The sequence below is a fragment of the Rhinopithecus bieti genome, unplaced genomic scaffold (assembly GCF_001698545.2).
Source record: "Rhinopithecus bieti isolate Rb0 unplaced genomic scaffold, ASM169854v2 scaffold_32012, whole genome shotgun sequence".
In the NCBI taxonomy this organism is placed as follows: Eukaryota; Metazoa; Chordata; class Mammalia; order Primates; family Cercopithecidae; genus Rhinopithecus; species Rhinopithecus bieti.
The window spans coordinates 4,699,352-4,717,917 of record NW_016814432.1 but is presented as its reverse complement, the minus strand read 5'-3'; positions in this window follow the sequence as shown (position 1 = coordinate 4,717,917).

Sequence of the window (18,566 nt, the reverse complement as noted above, 5' to 3'; positions counted from 1 at the left end):
AAAAAAAAAAAAAAAAAAAAAAAAGTACTGATTTCTGGGCTCCATCCCAGACCATTTAAAGCATAATCTCGTAAGGTGGGGACTGGACTTCGCTCCTTTTAAAATAATGTTTTAAGTTCTCCGTATGACTCTAATAATGCATAGCATTGAGAATCACTATTACTGAAAACTGCTATTCAAACTTAATGTGTTTATAAAATATGCATGGATCGTGTTAAAATGCAGATTTCATTTCAGTAGTTTTGCCAAGATTTGGCTTTTCTTTTCTTTTTTTTTTTTTGAGATGGAGTCTGGCCCTGTTTGCCCAGGCTGGAGTGCAGTGGCGTGATCTCGGCTCGCTGCAAGCTCTGCCTCCCGGGTTCAAGCCATTCTCCTGCCTCAGCCTCCCCTGTAGCTGGAACTACAGGAGCCCGCCAGCACGCCCAGCTAATTTTTTTGTATTTTTAGTAGAGATGGGGTTTCACCGTGTTAGCCGAGATGGTCTCGATCTCCTGACCTCATGATCCGCCCGCCTCGGCCTCCCAAAGTGCTGGGATTACAGGCGTGAGCCACCGCGCCCGGCAAGATTTGGCTTTTCTAACAAATGATGTCAGTCCTTCTGGTCTGCAGACCACACTTTTGAGTATCAAGGTTAGATAGTATGTGTATTCTTCTACTTACTTCTTTACTTTAGACAATATGCAGTGACTCCCTGAGATGCAGAGAAGGATTTGCTCATTTTAATTACACCCTCCTATTTTCTTTTCTCAATGTTTGTTATGTTATGACTTTTGGCTTTAATATTGATTTATTTTGTATCTTTAGATAATATGGCTAAATTCCTGTTCTTTTCCTCCAATTTTGACAGTATTTCTTGATACTTGACCATTTCCTTAAAAGATGAGATCATTGGAGTTCTATTTTTCCTTCCATCTTTCCCCTCAGAAAACTTGTGTTCCACCTCTTGTTTTTTTCTGCTTTGACTTTTAAGTAATCTAAGTAGTTAACATTTCTGTGCTCTCCTGCAAACACAAATAAATCTTCCATGTTATGTCCTTAGGTTGTCTCTTAAGGAGAAAACTAATAAACTGATTTGGCAGTGTTACATTTTAATGCAAAAACAGATACGTGCCATGCCAAGTGATGCACTAGGCTTCCAGAGCCTTCTTCATGAGCACTTGTACAGGAATCTGGGCCACCTAAATACTAGCGTGATGGTCTACAGATTTTTTTTAAAATCGCAGCATTCAGTTTGCTTTCTATTTGATCAAGATTTTCTTGTACAATTTTTTTCCCCTGGAATTTCTATAACTTCCCATCCCACGCTTGTTATTTGTTCTTTAGATTTTTCACACTCTAAGGTATATTAGCTGTTCAACGAGCTACACATTGTCCCAGAAGCCTATCTCCTGAGGATTATTATCCTACTCCTCTCAAGACTGGTTGCTCCCTAGGTTGGCCACAACTTGGGAGATCCCTTTACTTTGTCCTAGGTCAGTTCTTCTGTTTACACCCTTCTAGTTTACAGATTCTGCTGGTGAAGCACACTCAAATAGCTTCATAAGAGATGACACACAGGTGGTGGTACTTATTGCTTGTATTTTTGACATTATATTTATGTAGTATTTTAGGTGCAAAATAATTTTACTGCAGAACTTCAACCCCTCTCCTTCGTGGCTTGAGTTTTTTTCTTCCTAGAAGTTTGTGGGTTCTTCTTTTTAAATTATATTGTTCTGAAATTTCATCACAGTGTGGCTAGTGGGAGATCTGTTTTCATTCATTGAGTTGGACATTCAGTGGGCCATTTCAAATGGAAGATTCTTGTCCTTAGCTCTAGTACGTATTTTTTTATTATTTGCTTAAATAATTTTAACACTGCCTTTTCTTCTTTCTGGATTTTGTGTTAGTTGAATATAGGCCCTCTCAATTTCTCTCTCATATTTTCCATCTTTTACTTTTTTGTTTAACATTTTGGTAACCTGCTTTGATGTTTTTTTCCAGCATCTCTAATACATTTTAAGTTTTGGAAATTATACTTTAAATCTCTAAGACCTCTTTCCCATTCTCACATTGTTCTATTTCTTGTTTTGTAGGTGTAATATTTCCTTAAATCTTTTGTTTTTATTCTTTTGTAGAGATGGAGGTGTCTCACCATGTTGCCTAGGCTGGTCTCAAACTTCTGGCCTCAAGCAATCTTCCTGCCTTGGCCTCCCAAAGTGCTGGGATTACAGGCGTGAGCCACCACAGCTGGACTCCTTAATCTTTTGGAAAACATTTATAAGAATGATTTTTAACTTCTTTTTTGTTACCTAAATCATTTCATCTTACTCCAAAGTTATTTTTCTACTTTGTAAAATGTGTTATTTCTCTTTTTATGTTGCTAGTTCTCTTTACATGCTAGTGATTTCTGACTGTTATTAAGAAGAGTGGACTGAGCTGATGGAGTAGATGTTTCTACTTTTGTGTAAGATTATTTTCGTAATAGATCTCTTTTCTTTCTTACTGGAATTTGTTGCTGCAATGGGCCAAGCGATGACTGGTAACTCTGATATAGGATCAGTGGATTGGGAGCTTGTTGTCATGCTGAGTCTCTGAAAATGCCCAGATGATAATGGCTTTTCTTTGAGGTACCTGTAAATTCAGAAATTTTTGCTTTTCACAGTTTTCTCAGTTTTTTTAGTAAGGATTCATCGTATCTTTTGCCTGTGGGTAAACTGTTGGCTGCCTTCTCACTGTTGTATACACTGGCAATGAGGCACTGATTGGAAGAATTCTGGGGTGGTCAGACCTTTAAGTACTCTCTCTGATTTTGGCTTCTGCACTCAGGGCATCTCTGGGATTCCACAGGCAGATTTATTCTTTTCTTCTGAAGAGCTCTTGGAGTCTACTGTAGGCTAATTTATCTGCCCTTTTCTTCTGTTAAATGGCTCCCACTTAATTTTCATATTCCAGGAATTTTTAAAATGTGTCATCCTTTAGGGATGCACATATACTACTCTCTCTTGTCTGCTGTGCCAGACTCTGCTCTTTACCACAGGGAACTGACCCCTGCAAATGACATTTTCTTGCCAACTGGCTTCCAACAGGCTCGGCCATTGGGAAATGCTGGTGGGATATTGAAGAGGGGGAAGAATGACAAAGGCAGGATATTTCTCCCATTTCTTTCTGCCTTGGGCAGTCTCTCTTGATGTGGCTGCATTTGTTCCATCTCATTTAGACCCCAAACAGCCCCTTAATCCATGGTTCCAGCTCCTGCCAGGCAGTCCTGGATCCTGGGCTCTGGCAATGCCTTCTCCCTCGGTTGCTTCAGCCCCGGTGGTGGTATTGGGTGTCCCTAGTTTATCTGGCTTTTTAGATATTCCTATAACTTCATATGTAGTTCCCTGTGTTGAATTCTATTAAACTATTTGACTTAATTTTCCTTACTCAACTCTGAGACATATACATATAAAGGGGTATTCTATTCTATACATCCATATGTTTAATGCAAAAATCTTGGAAGAAATGGGAGGTTAATGTGTGTGTTCCGTCTGCCATCTTGAATTTTAAAAATGTTGAGGGTTTTTCTTTGTCTTGCCAAATTGCCTACCAAATTGTATCAAGTTAAATTCCCACTAATGGTAGAGTAATATCCAGATCTTGACATTCTCACACCATAGGATTGGATACTTCTTTTTAATCATTGCATCCAATCTTTATATGGGGATCCAATGAAAAGTTCAAGTTTTCTTGAATTCAGAAGGTCTCATATTAGTGTTGAGGTAACAGCTGGAAATGATCTATGAGGAAACAGCGCCAATAGCACTTGCCCAACTTTTGATTCAAGATGGCTGGCCAAGTTGCTAAGGAGCCCAGAATCCTATGAGAAAGATACAAAAAGCAGCTTTTCCAGTGTCTGCTTTTTCCAATGTCTGCTTGTGATATCTAAAAGGGAAGAATTATTCTGGCTCTCTAGAAAAGTAAAATTCCCCCAAATAAATAAAGTCATTGCTGAGTTCCAAATTATTAAAGCATGACTCAAAGAAGAATGTGTCTCACAAAAGACTGAATCAAAATCAAATCCTAACATCCTTGCTTTCTAGCTTAATAATTCCATGGAAAAGGTTGTCATCTGTCTCCACAGGGCTCTCACATAGATTCCCAACTGGAGAACTGAAGATGGAATAAGAATACTAGAAATAAGAAATTTCAGGAAAAAAAAAAAGGAAGCTGTCTTTCTTCCATCTTAGGAAGTCACATCATAATTGCAGCTCTTTCTGAAATCATGTGGAACTATCAATCTGGAGTCTTGATTAGCCACATCTGGGCATGACTCAGTTCATTTTATGGTGGTTTTGCCCAATATTTATTTTCACTGCAATGATGCTCTCAGTATTCATCACCTTATCAATTGCAAGTAGTCCTTCCACACACCCAAAAACTCTTCTGTGCCTTCCATGTTTCTTCCGCCTGCATAGAGAGCCCATTGCCATATGCTTTTTCATCAGCTAATTGGCTGTGCTCTCAAGCACATCATTTACATTCTTCACATTTGTTTATTTATAAAATGAGTCTAATTGGTCCTGAAACTTCCATCCACCTCTGAGCAGCAGCTTTGATGGTTGAGAGATAAGGATCCTCAGGAGGGCCATTTAGCCAGGGCCTTATATTCACAAAGGGCCTTAATTGGGCCATTTGTTCTTGCCTTCCAAAAAGGTTATTTTTTTAATTGTTTAAAGCATGATTTTAAGTACTTAAAATATACTATAATGTTTGCTATTCTGTTCTGACACTTCTTTCTTCTTCATTTTATTTTAAATCTTCAAGGAGAGTTAAAAAAAAAAATGGAAGTGTCTCAGACCTCTCCTCATCTGAGAGGGCCTGGCCCTATTATTCAGTGAGTTGATTCACATCTCTTTCACTCTCCCTTTGGTCTAAGAACAGGTTATTGTGGGATGGAGAAAAGATTTGGTTTTATGAAGTGACGAATTGGTGTTCTGACTAAACCTGAATGTTTTGGTGACTGCTGGGGTGGATCCCAATAATCCTGCCAAGATGGGATTAGCAGTAATGCTACTTCCCCTTGGTGGAGATTGAGGCCAAAATCAAGGTTAAAGAGAAATAAAGAAAAATCAGTGTGCAAATGGACTTCAATTATAATAATCACCAGAGGTAGTTTTCAAAGCTTCAAAGAAAGAAAAGTAGAAAACCTCATCAAATACATTAACACACTGTTTGTAATTTGCCTAATGGCTATCTTTGCTGAAGACTGTTCCTAATGAGAGGAATTAAAAGCCAAGGTGGTCAACAGATTGGGCCAAATCAGACACAACGAAATGTCCCTGGGGCCTTTTTATTTTATTCACCACAATCTTCCACATATGGTTTCTTATCAGTATTATTAGTCATTGCCTGTTCCTTTGACCCCTCAGGATCAAGAAAAGGTTCACACATTATTTTATAAATAACCATTTATCTTTTTTATAGTAATAAACATTGTAAAAATTCACTACTATATGTTTTACTTTATATCTGGATAATTCAAATTTAATCCAATTAGTCCCTTATTAAGATGGGATATAAAAGCATTTAGTATGATTAACCAGTCGGTGTATGTTGTGTTTTTATTTAAACAGAGGTTAACTTTTGGATGTTAATTTGTTTCTTCAGTTCACTAGAGAATCATGAAGAAAATAACTAGCAGGAGTCGACAGTGTATGGTGTGGTGTTCTCAAAACTGGATGCCTCTTACTCTCTGTGAACTATTTGGCTCAAGCATACAAACCAATTTGTCCACACAAGACACTACTTCTGTCTTGCCACTTTTAAATGAAGTCTATTGTTCTCTCAAAACTTTTTCTTACTGCTCAGCAAATATGATCCCATTACTGGGTATATACTGAAAGGATTATGAATCATGCTACTCTAAAGACACATGCACACGTATATTTATTGCGGCACTATTCACAATAGCAAAGACTTGGAACCAACCCAAATGTCCATCAATGATAGACTGGATTAAGAAAATGTGGTACATATACACCGTGGAATACTATGCAGCCACAAAAAAGGATGAGTTCATGTCCTTTGTAGAGACATGGATGAAGCTGGAAACCATCCTTCTGAGCAAACTGTTGCAAGAACAGAAAACCAAACACCACATGTTCTCACTCATAGGTGGGAATTGAACAATGAGAACACTTGGACACAGGAAGGGGAACATCACACACTGGGGCCTGTTGTGGTGTGGGTGGAGCAGGGAGGGGTAGCATTAGGAGATATACCTAATGTAAATGATGAGTTTATGGGTACAGCACACCAACATGGCACATGTATATATATGTAACAAACCTGCATGTTGTGCACACGTACCCTAGAACTTAAAGTAAAAATAACCAAAAAAAAAAAAAAAAGAACTAACAAACACTCTGCCAAACAGCAGCAAAACCTACATGGAGTATTCTTCAGGATAAACCACATACTAACTAGGTCACAAAACAAGTCTTAACAAATTATACAAAATATATTTTCCAATCACATTGTAATGAAACTAGAAATCATTAACAGAAGGACAATCCACAAATATGTGGAAAGTTAACAACATACTCTTAAACAATCAATGAATCAAAGAAGTCACAAGGGAAATTAGAAAAATACTGTGAGACAAATGAAAATAAAAATACAACATACAAAAATTTGAGATGGGCCAGGTGCAGTGACTCATGCCTGTAATCCCAGAATTTTGGGAGGCCATGGCGGGCAGATCACCTGAGGTCAGGAGTTTGAGACCACCCTGCCCCACATGGCAAAACCCCATCTCTACTGAAAATACAAAAACTTAGCTGGGTGTGATGGCAGGTGCCTGTAATCCCAGCTACTCAGGAGGCTGAGGCAAGAGAATCGCTTGAACCTGGGAAGCAGAGGTTGCAGTGAGCCGAGATTGCACCACTGCACTCCAGCCTGGGCGACAAGAGCGATACTCCATCTCACAAAAGAAAAATTTGAAATGCAATGAAAGCAGTGCTAAGAGGAAAGTCTATAGCTACAAACAAACATTTAGTAATAACAAAGATCTCAAATCAACAACAAAACTTTACACTTCAAGGAACTAAAAAAAGAACAAACTATATCCAAAGTAGCAGAAGAAAGGAAATAATTATGATTAGAGCAGAAACAGATAAAATAGAGAATTTTTTTAAATAATGAAAATAAGAGTACATGTTTTTAAAATGATCAACGAAAAGAAATAAAACTAAAATAATTAAAATTGGTAATGAAAGGGGGGCATTACATGAAATAAACAGGATTATATGAGAGTATTTTAAAAAATCGTATGCCCACAAATTGGATAAACTAGAAGAAATGGATAAATTCCTAGAAATACACAACCTACCAAGGGTGAGTCATGAGAAACAGAAAATCTGGACAGGCCAATAATTAGTAAAAAGAGTGAATTTATACTCAAAAACTTCCCCAAAAAAGATAACTCCAGGACCAGATGACTTCACTAGAGAATTCTACCAAACATTTAAAGAATTAACACCAATCCTCTTCAATGTCTTCCAAAAAATTGAAGAGTAGGGAACAATTCCAAGCTCATCCTATGAGGCTAACATTACCTTGATACCAAAGTCAGACAAAAACACTACAAGAAAAGAAAACTACAGACTAATATTCTTAATGGATATTGATGCAAAATAATCAACAAAATACTAGTAAACTGAATTCAGCAGCACGTTGAAAGGACTGCACATGACAACCAAGTGGGATTTATTCCTGGAATGCAAGAATGGTTTAATATACAAAAATCAATCAATATAATACATCATATTAACCAAATGGAGGACAAAAAACATATAGCCATCTCAACTGATGCAGAAAAAAGCATTTGATAAGATTTAACACCCTTTTGTAATATATTAAAAAAGAAACACTCAACAAACTAGGAATAGAATGAAACTACCTCAGCATGTCAAGAACACACATGAAAGGCCCACAGAAAACATCATACTCAATAGTGAAAGACTGAAGGCTTTTCTTTTAAGATCCGGAACAACACAGGAATGCCTGATATAACAATTTCTATTCAATATAGTATTTGAAGTCAGCCAGAAAAATTAGGCAAGAAAAGTAAATTGGAAGAAGTAGAATTATCTTTCATAGATGACTTGTATATGTAGGAAACTCTAAAAATTACAGACACACACACACAAACCTATTAGAGCTAATAAGAGAATTCAGCAGATTTGCAGAATACAAAATCAACATATAAAAATCATTTGCACTTCTACAAACTAACAATGAACAATATGAAAAGAAAATTAAGAAAACAACTTACAGTAGCATCAAAAGAATAAAATATTAGGAACAAAGTTAATAGATGAGTTGAAAGACTTATACAATGAAAACTATAAAACATTACTGAAGGAAATTTTGAAAGATACAGATAAATGGAAGGATATTCCATGTTCATGAATGGGAAGGCATAACATTAATATAACAATATTACCAAAATGACCTACAGAATCAATGCAATCCTTGTCCAAATCCCAATGGCAATTTTTTCACTAAAATTTTTTTAAAAGTTATCCTAAACTTCACATGGAATTTAAAGGGACCTTGAATGGTCAAAACAATTTTGAAAAAGAACAAAGTTGGAGGACTCTTACTTCCTGATTTTAAAACCTGTTACAAAACTACAGTAATCAAAACAATGTGTTGTTCGCATACAGACAGGCAACTTTAACAGTGGAATAGAATAGACAGCCCAGAAATAAACCATCACAAATATTGTGACATAATCTTTGACAAGGTTATGGGGAAAGGACAATATCTTCAACAAATGATATTAAGAAAACTGTATGTACACATGGAAAAGAATGAAGTTGGATCCTTATCTTATGTCATATACAAAAATTTACTCAAAATTGATTAAAAACATAAATGTAAGACTAAAAACTATAAAACTCCTTGAAGAAAACATAGGGGAAAATCTTCATAATATTTGATTGACCATGATTTCTTGGATGTGACAACAAAAGCACAGGCCACAAAAGCAAAAATAGACAAATGGGACTAACTCAAACTAAAAAACTTCTGTTCATCAAAGGACACACTCAATACAATGAAAAGGCATTCTGCAGAATGGGAGAAAATATTTGAGATTATTTATCTGATAAGCAGTTAATATCTAGAATATATATTTTAAAAGACCTACAATTCAACAACCAAAAAATCAAACAAACTGACTTTATGGGTAAAGTGAGTAAAGGACTTGAATAGGCATTTCTATGAAGAAGATGTAAAAATGGCTAACAAGCATATGAAAAGATGTTCACTATTATCTATCATCACAGAAATGCAAATTAAAATTATGAGCTATCACCTCACATCCATTAGTATGCCTAATATTTTAAAAAGTAGAAAATAACAAGTGCTAGTGAGGCTGGAGAAATATTGGAACATTTATGCACTGTTGGTGGGGGTGCAAAATGGTGCAACCACTATGGAAAACAGCATTGTAGCTCTTCAAAGAGTTAAAAATAGAATGACCATAGGATCCCATAATTCCATTTATAAGTATGTATTCAAAATAATTGAAAGCAGGATCTTGAAGAGATAACTACACAGCCGTGTTCATAGAAGCACTACTTGCAACAGCAAACAGATGGAAGCAACCCAAATATCCATTGACTGGTGAATTGATCAACAAAATATAGCACATATACACACTATAGAACAGTATTCAGCCTTAAAAAGGAAGGGAAGCCTATCACATGCTACAGTGTGAATGAAACTAGAGGGCATTATCCTAAATGAAATAAGCCAATCACAAAAAGACAAATACTGAATGATTTTATTTACACGAGGTATCTAGAGTAGCCGAATTTATATAAACAAAAAATAGAAAGTTGGCTCAAATGGGGGGAGAGAAAAAGTAGAGTTGTTTAATGGGTATAAAGTTTCAGTTCTACAAGCCAAAAAAATTTTAGAGATCTATTTCACAACAATGTGAATAAACAACATTGCTGAACTGTACACTTAAGATTAAGATGGTAGACTGTATGTTATGTATTTTTATCACAATAAAATATATTTTGATAAATAGCAATTCAAAGTGTGTGACTTTGAATGCACATTAAAAATTATAGAAAAGTATACAACAAAATGGTCATAATAACTAGCGACACTACAATGGAAACTTCTTAACTTTCTAAATTCTCTGAGATTTGTACAGTAGGCATATAATATTTTTATAATTATAAAAAATGAAGCTGTTTCCACTTTTAAAAATACAAAACAAAACTTCTATTGGGGCTTACTATGAGTGAATGACTCATATATGGGAAACCTGTATTTACCAAAGAAGCAATTACATTCTCCTGAGAAATTCAAGACTCACCACCTTCTAGGGGACCTTTGTGTGGTGTTTGAGTCCTCTGGGGCAGTTGGATCTTCTGTCTGGTCTAGGGAAGAAGAAGCAAAAGCTAGCCCTCTAGCATACAAAGTGAAAAAGCTAGCTGTCTTCAAAGAACAATTTTATTTCATAAATTTCTTTAACTTCAAAAACCTGTAAAGCAGAGGTGGACATGGTAGGAGGAGGAGCCAGTTAGGACGGGGTGGGGGGATTAATTGCTTTAGACAGAATTTCCCAGCCCAAGTGTACATTGACATTTTAGCTTTGTGTTGCAACTCTTTTATCTTGACCCTGACTGGGTACCCTGAGTCACAGTGACAAACAAGTGGGTCATTACATCATCATTGTTTTACGACTATTTGTGCACGTCCTTCTGGTTCTTGAAGCTATAGTCTGTCACTACACTGTCTTGTGCTGAAAGGGGGTCATTAACCAGTTTTCCTTTATTTTAAGTGATTGGCCAGATGAAGCATCCATAAATGTGACAAGAAACAAGTTAAACTAGATAAGAATCTCCAATATTATTAAAACCAAATGTTTAGAAAAGGAATTTCACTTTAAACATCAAAATGCCTCTGTTCCTCTGTGAAACTTTTTGATTCTACTAGATACTTAAGTCTATCAATAAGCTAATGTACACCATGATCAGCAAGTTCCTGAGTGATACTTGTGCAGGATTTCTTTTGTGGTATTTAACCATTCTAACAAGAATGGCACCATATACCAACATGGGGTGCTTTTCAACCACCCCCCAAAATTAGATGGTATGGCAAGAATCTTGGCAATCTAGAGTTATTAAAAAACACAGAAAAATTAATAAAGGCATTGTAAAATAAAAATAAGTTAGTTATATTTGCATCAAAATACTTAACAAATCTTATCTTCAATCTAGTGTTAGAATTACAGTACTAGCCTATTTCCATTCTTGTTACGAGGTTTGAACATACTGCTTTAGCACATCATCCCTATCATTTCTCATTTTGAGGTCTTCTCTGTTTTTAACAAAGAATTCTAAAATGTCACATTTCCAGTTCCCTTTTTCCTTCCCATAACTCATTTTCTCAGTTTGGAATACATTGTCAGTTTTGCAGGAGTGAATATAGTTGCCAAAGATAAAATTGTTTTGACAATTTAGTAATGGTTTTGCACTGTGAGTGATATTCTTTTCTTTTTTTCTTTTCTTTTTTTTTTTTTTTTTGTGATGGAGTCTTGCTCTGTTGCCAGACAATCATTAATAATATTGGTTGTAATTTTAGAGTTATAAAAAAATCAGGAAATGGGAAGAAAGAAAAGGGAGGAAACAGGAAGAAGATAAAGGAAAGAACAGAAAAAGAAAGAAGGAAAGAAGAAAGGAAGGAAAGCAGGAAGGAAGCAGCAAGGGAGGAAGAGAAGGAGAAAGACAGACAGACAATCACAAAGCAGACTTTTCAGGTAACTGTTTCTTCCAGTATTGGCAATAGTCCAGACAAGTTAATTTCTGCCCCAAATTGAATTTCTGCCCCAAACCCAATTTGAACAAATTCTCAGATCTTCAGAATAAAAATAAAACACATATAAAAATGATCTACAGTTGTTTTATTCAATCTGAGTGTTTTCGCTAAATCCTAGAGAGATAGAATGCTGCTACAGTTTCTTAAGACATAATTTAAAAAAAAAAATCAAACAAAGAAAAAATAAACACATTTTCTTAGTGCCTCCAGGATAATTTGGGTAGCAAGCCACATGAAATTTTAGAGTGAAACAGTGCTGACATAGAAAACATTCTCAGTATCTGGGTCTTTAAAAATTATGCTAAGCTTGCAAGTCCATAGCAGCTCAAGAGTAAGAACTTTCTTAAGATGTTTGTTGGTTTTTCCTTAGTTTATATGTAGCCAGCTGGTTTCTGACCTCTTTATGTAAATATCCAGCTTTTCACATAATCAGATTCCATATTACCTTGTTATGACATCATTCTGGGCAGGCTTTGATCCTTCACTAACGTTTTCAAACTATGCACGTAAACTGAAATAACAATAAGAAGACTGCTACTTATCCAATAAATACTACTGCTGATGTTGTGTGTATTTTGTGTGTGGATATGGATATAGACATAGATATAAATATTTGTTGTTTGTATATATTTGCATAATAACACGTAGACCTACAGAGGGGTTAGCAATATACTGAAAAGTATATCCTATTTGAGTCCAAATTATTGAATATTCAAAAATATTTCATATATTTCTGGTGAAATATACATTTATTTTAAGTTCCCTTTTTCTGCAATTGTTACTGTTTAATATTTTCGTTCAACTGATATTTTTTAAAACAGGTGAAGTGTAGGATTTAGAGACCATGTTATATATTCTTCCACCTGGATATATAAAAATAAAGGTTAAGCTATATTCTTTGGCAATCCAGGGGCCAAGATATAAAAGACACAATGATTTTCTAAATAACCAAGAAAATGGCTTATTTAGTGTCTGATTAAGATAAATGACATAAGGCAGCTGTAAAAAGAATTCCCACTAGCCATTGACCCACAAACTGTGGAGTCATTTTTCATTTTTAGGAAAGTATCAAAATCAACTTAAATTCACAACAAACCTTTGGAGTTATAATGAAATGTCCTAAATTCTGCTTCAAAGGGTATTGACTAATGTTATTTTTGAAGTTAAAATACATTCTGATTTCTATAAAACTTTGATGGCTGTTAAGCAGGAGTCATGTTTCTACAGGATTATTGTATCCCTCACACTAGAGCAGTGCACAGTACATAATAGTGGTCAATAAATATTGTTGAATAAATGAATGGATTAAATAGTAATAATATATTAGCTTGTGGAAATTTGAATACTAAAAGTAATGTCACCAAAAAGCCATAGAGCTAATAGATATATAATATTGTAATAATAATAAATGTTTATTTCCTGCTTTTCATGTGCCAGGCATTTTGCTAAGTGCTTTACATGCATTCTCTTACACCAATGATCAAATTACCCCTATAAAAGGTAGTGGTTAGGCTATCTCACGTGAGAAACTCTGGCTAAGAGAATAGTACTAATGTGCTCAAGGTCACACAGCTAATAAATGATGAAGCTGAAGTTAAAATTTAAGTCATCCTGGCTCCAGAATATACATTTTTTAAAAAAACAACTATGCTCTCTGTCTCCACACACGGTGGTTTCATGGCAACTTTATTATAGTCTTTAAGTTCAATCATGAACTATAGCTATAAAGAAAAGAAAAACTATATTTTACTACTTCCAGAAGAATGGCTTTCGTGAAGCATTAAATTTTCTACTAACAGGCTAAATGTTTTTATTAATATAGTGTGCAGAAATTGCTCAATAATATTATGCTTTTTCTACATAGTACATAGGAATTTATCCTGTAAATACATTTTCACAAATGAGAAGAGAAGTAGGTGTAAGGATTTAACTACTGCATTTTTTTCATAATAACAAAAAAACTAAAAATAATCTCAATTCAACTCAGTAGAGGCCTGGTTAAGCAAATTATGAATGTGTACTGCATTGCTACACAGTAATTAAAAAGATTGATGGATGAAATTCCAAGATTGAAAAGAAAATAGCAAATTTCACATGAGTATGCCTTAATCCATTTACCTATCTTATTGTGCGCTATAAAAGATGTGTACTTTTTACCCACTTTGTAACCTTCTGTAATATTTAGATGTTTTCCATAAGTGTATAATTTTTTAAATTAAAACAACACTTTTTATAGAAAGCATTTTATCCGCATAAGGAAAAATAAAATAGCACACAGTTCTGTGACATGTCTCAAGCTTCAAGATTAGATTACATCTAAGGACAGTAAATGTATACCCACAGAAGCCCAGAGCAACCATAAGATTTATTTAAACATTCAAAAATGTGTTTAAAATTACAAAAATTGGCGGGCGCGGGTGGCTCAGCTGTAATCCCAGCACTTGGAGGCCGAGCACGGCGAAGCACAAGGTCAGGGGGCGCCCGTCGACTCGGACGTCCCAATCCGAGCTGCTGGAGTACGGACGTATGCATTGACGCCACGCTGCGCTCTACTAAAGGAATACAAAAAACTTAGGCCGGGCGCGGACACAGTTGCGGTAGTTTTAAACCACGCATCTGTTTTGAAGTAGTAACATATTGAGTTTCGCTCTGTGGCGTGTCGCGGGTATAGGCAGGAGTACAATGGGCGTGAAGACTGTAATTTATGGGAGTTGACGGAGCATGGCTGGAGCTTGCAGGAGCGTGAGTGCGGGGGCAGCGACTGCCAGGCTCCAGGCGAAAGGTAGCTGGGGGCTAGACAGAGCACGACTGCCGCGTCAGAGAAATAAAAAATTACAAAATTAATATAAACTTTCCATCTTACCAGTAATGCTCTTTTTGTGTTAAACAAGAAAATAAAGATAATATTTTAAATTACCATTACAAAAAAAATCCTAACTAATCAATTTGCTTTTGGATAACGTGCTTGGATTTTGAAGCAATAAAATTCAGAAAATTTTCCTGATACTAGGGATGACGAGGAAGTAATGTAAAATGGATGAGACTACAGACATTGCAATCTAGTAGATCTGGTTCATCCAAGCTCTTGACCACTTCTCAGATGTAATCTTAGTTGAGTATTTAACTTTTGTAGGCCTTATTTTCCTCATTTGTAAAATGTGGGTACAAATCATACACTGTGTGGAGCTTTAAATGATGTTGGTAAACATGATGTTGTGGGTCAGCAGGGAAGGTAGGGTGGGAGGGGAGACGTTTACATGCCAGGTTCAGCATTTTTTTTCCTATCTGGGTTTCAGAATATTTTAAGCATCTGGATTCACAGCAATAAGGAAATACCAATGGCAATGCTAAGGAAAGATGGCCGGCCAGATTACTGCCAACAGGTACAACGTTTTCACATTTTAACATTTTAAAATGCTATTTCTAATATAAATTTTATATTTTATTAACTGTATCTTTTATTTACCAGCCCAATTGCTTCTTTATTTAACATACTCAATGGACCTCCAATCAGGTTGCTTTAATGAAGGAGGGAAATATTCATCAAACAACATTTTTAGGGAAGAAAGACATGGCTGATGCTTTTTTCCCTTTTAAATCATTAAAACTGTTAATTACTGTCCAGTAAAAGAAGAGAGGCAAACGTTTCACGGGAAGCAACGAGATCAACTCTCTGCATCCAATACTCAAACTTCATTCACAGTTGCAGCGTTCCCATCACGTAGTGAAACATTCATAGTTCAGCCATGGAGTTGTCAACTGACTCAGAGAAAAGCCTGCTGAATCGGCCAGGTCTCTGAGCCACTCTTTGTTATTGGAAGCACAATGGGTTCACTAACCATGTTCAGAGTTGTACCTTTTGTCATCACGTTATTTATTTATTTCCTTCACAAGGAAAAACATGTTTCCGATCTGGACCCGAACATATGATCACCCCTTTCCTTGGGATAAGCTAGTATTGAGTCTACATAAGTAAAGCCAAGTTTTAAAGTGACTTCCTATATTCACTCCAACCCCAAAATAGAAAATTACCATGTTCTCCAAAATGTACCATTTCACTTTCATGGAGTTCATCCTAAAATACTGGGAGATATATGAGAAGTAATATGGTCTCAGTGTGTGAGGCAAAGTGTGCTGAGACACTTAGGCCTCGATGGGCAGTTTCCCCTTAGGATAAAGTCCAAATACTTTCCCATGACTTGTATAATTATTCGTCAGTGGCCCCTGCTGTTTTCCACTTCATTCCTTCCTCCAATTTCATTTCTCAGTTTTTCTACATATACTCATTTCCTCGTGTGCTAGGAAGCCTTTGGAAGTACAATTTCTATGGCCTGGAACCATTTCCACTTTAACTATTCTATGTGACTTCTCTCTCACTCCTACTTTTTACTCTTTCTTCATCTTTCAGCCAAGTTGTCACTTTCTTTGGGAAGACTGCATGGGCCCTGACTGGGTGAGGTAGCTCTTCAATATGCTTCTCGTATTAGAGTTCTCCAAAGAAACAGAACCAAAAGAAATTTTCTTGAGAAAATTCATAAGAAAAAAATTGAGAAATTTTATGAGATTAGGAGGGCTGAGAGGTTCCACAATCTGCTCTCTACAAGCTGAAGACCCAGGAAAACCAGTGGTGTAATCATTCAGAATCCGAAGGCCTGAGACCACGGGAGCCCATGATGTAAATCCCAGGCTGAAGGCCGGGGAGGATGAGTTCAGATGTCCCAGCTCATGCAACAAGGCGGGGGAAAGGGGATGAATTTCTCCTTCCCTTGCCTTTTGTTCTATTCAGGCCTTTAACAGATTGGATGATGCCCACACACACTGGGGAGGGCAACCTACTTTACGGAGCCTACCGGTTCAGAGGCTCATCTCGTCGTTAACATAATTAAAATACTGTTTAATCTAGGCACCTTCTGGTCAATCAGGTTGACACATAGAATTAATCATCACACTTACATGTTTATGCATATTTTTACTCTCCCAATGCAGTTATCACAATATATTAAAAGGTCTGGGAGGGAGGAGACCTTGCCCTTCTTGTTTACTGATGAATTCCCAGTGCTTATCACAGTGTGCCTGGCATAAAGGAGGAGTTTAATACATAAGTGAATGAATACTGTATTTTTTAATACTGAGCATCTAAAAAGCTTCTTTACTCCAGAGCTTCAGAAGAAAATATGAGATCAGTTGACATTGAAAAGTAGGAATTTTGTGTAACCTATTGATTCACTAATGATTCACACAACGGCATGTACGAATCTTAATTGCATTTTGTTAAATGGAAGAGCCAGACACAAAAGACTGCACAGAGAATGATTCCATTCATATGTCATTGTGGAAAATGTAAAACCAAAGGAACAGAAAATAGGTCAATGGTCTCCAGGGGTTCTGAACGGAGGATGGGGAAATTGACTACAAAGTGGCAGCACAGGGGCACCTTAGGGTCATGGAGTTGTTCCGTATGGTACCTGTGGTGTTGGATCCGTGACTCCATGTATTCATCAAAACTCAGAGCTGTACAGTGTCAACCTGTATGCAAATGCAAAACAAATTAACTAGGATGTGGGAAAACCCAGGATATGAAATCTGACATTAACTATATTACAAATGAATTCTCTCAGATAACTTCATTGAAGGGTATAGGGAAGAAAGAGCTGACCTAAGTAATTTTAACAAAATGTTTTGACTGATAATGTAAGGTTAAATATGAAAGAAACTGTGTGTCAAAACTTGGTGTCAGTTGGTAAATTTATTTCTCATGGGGTACAGGTTAGCAGTCCTTAGTGTATATAAATACACTGTGATGCCAAGAGCCACTTTTCTCACTGTTAAAGAAGGAATCTACAAATAAAGGAGCAAAGGCTAGAATGAAATCTGTTATACAGAGTAGAGTCAGAGACGTCAGAATAAACTCTTGTTTATTTAAATAGAGCTATATAGATACAAAACATAGAAATTAAAATGTATGTTTGCATCCGTACAAGCAAAGAGATACAGAAATATATTATATACATTCATATAGGCGTTTATATACACACAGATATGCATATAAATATATATAAATATATATATTTTCTGTGTGTGTGTATGTGTATATATATATACACACAGAAATAAATATATTTCCTAGATATTTTTTCTGAGAAGGCCTAGAAATAGTGAAACATAAATAGAAACAAGCACTTCAAGCTCATTGATTTCTAAATACCATTCTCTAGTAAAATGAATTAGGACTCCTTGAAGAAACTGCTGATTCTAGGACTGTGGTAGGAAAGATGCATGATGAGCCTGGAGCATCTTGTAGCATCAGAACATAAGGAAATAGTCATGCTAAACGACAAGGATACGTTCTGAGAAATGCACCATTAGGCGATGTTGTCATTGTGTGAACATCATAGGATGTACCTATATAAACCTAGATGGTATAGCCTACCACATACCTGGGCTATAGGGTATGGCCTATTGCTGCTAGGCTATAAACCTGTACAGCATATGGCCATACTAAATACTGTAGGCAATTGTAATAGAGTATTAAGTATTTGTGCATCTAAACATATCTAAACATAGAAAAGATACAGTAGTCATACAGTATGATTATTTTATGTATTTATTTTTTTGAGATGGAGTCTCACTCTGTTGCCCAGGTTGGAGTGCAGTGACAATCTCAGCTCACAGCAACCTCCACCTCCCAGGTTCTAGCGATT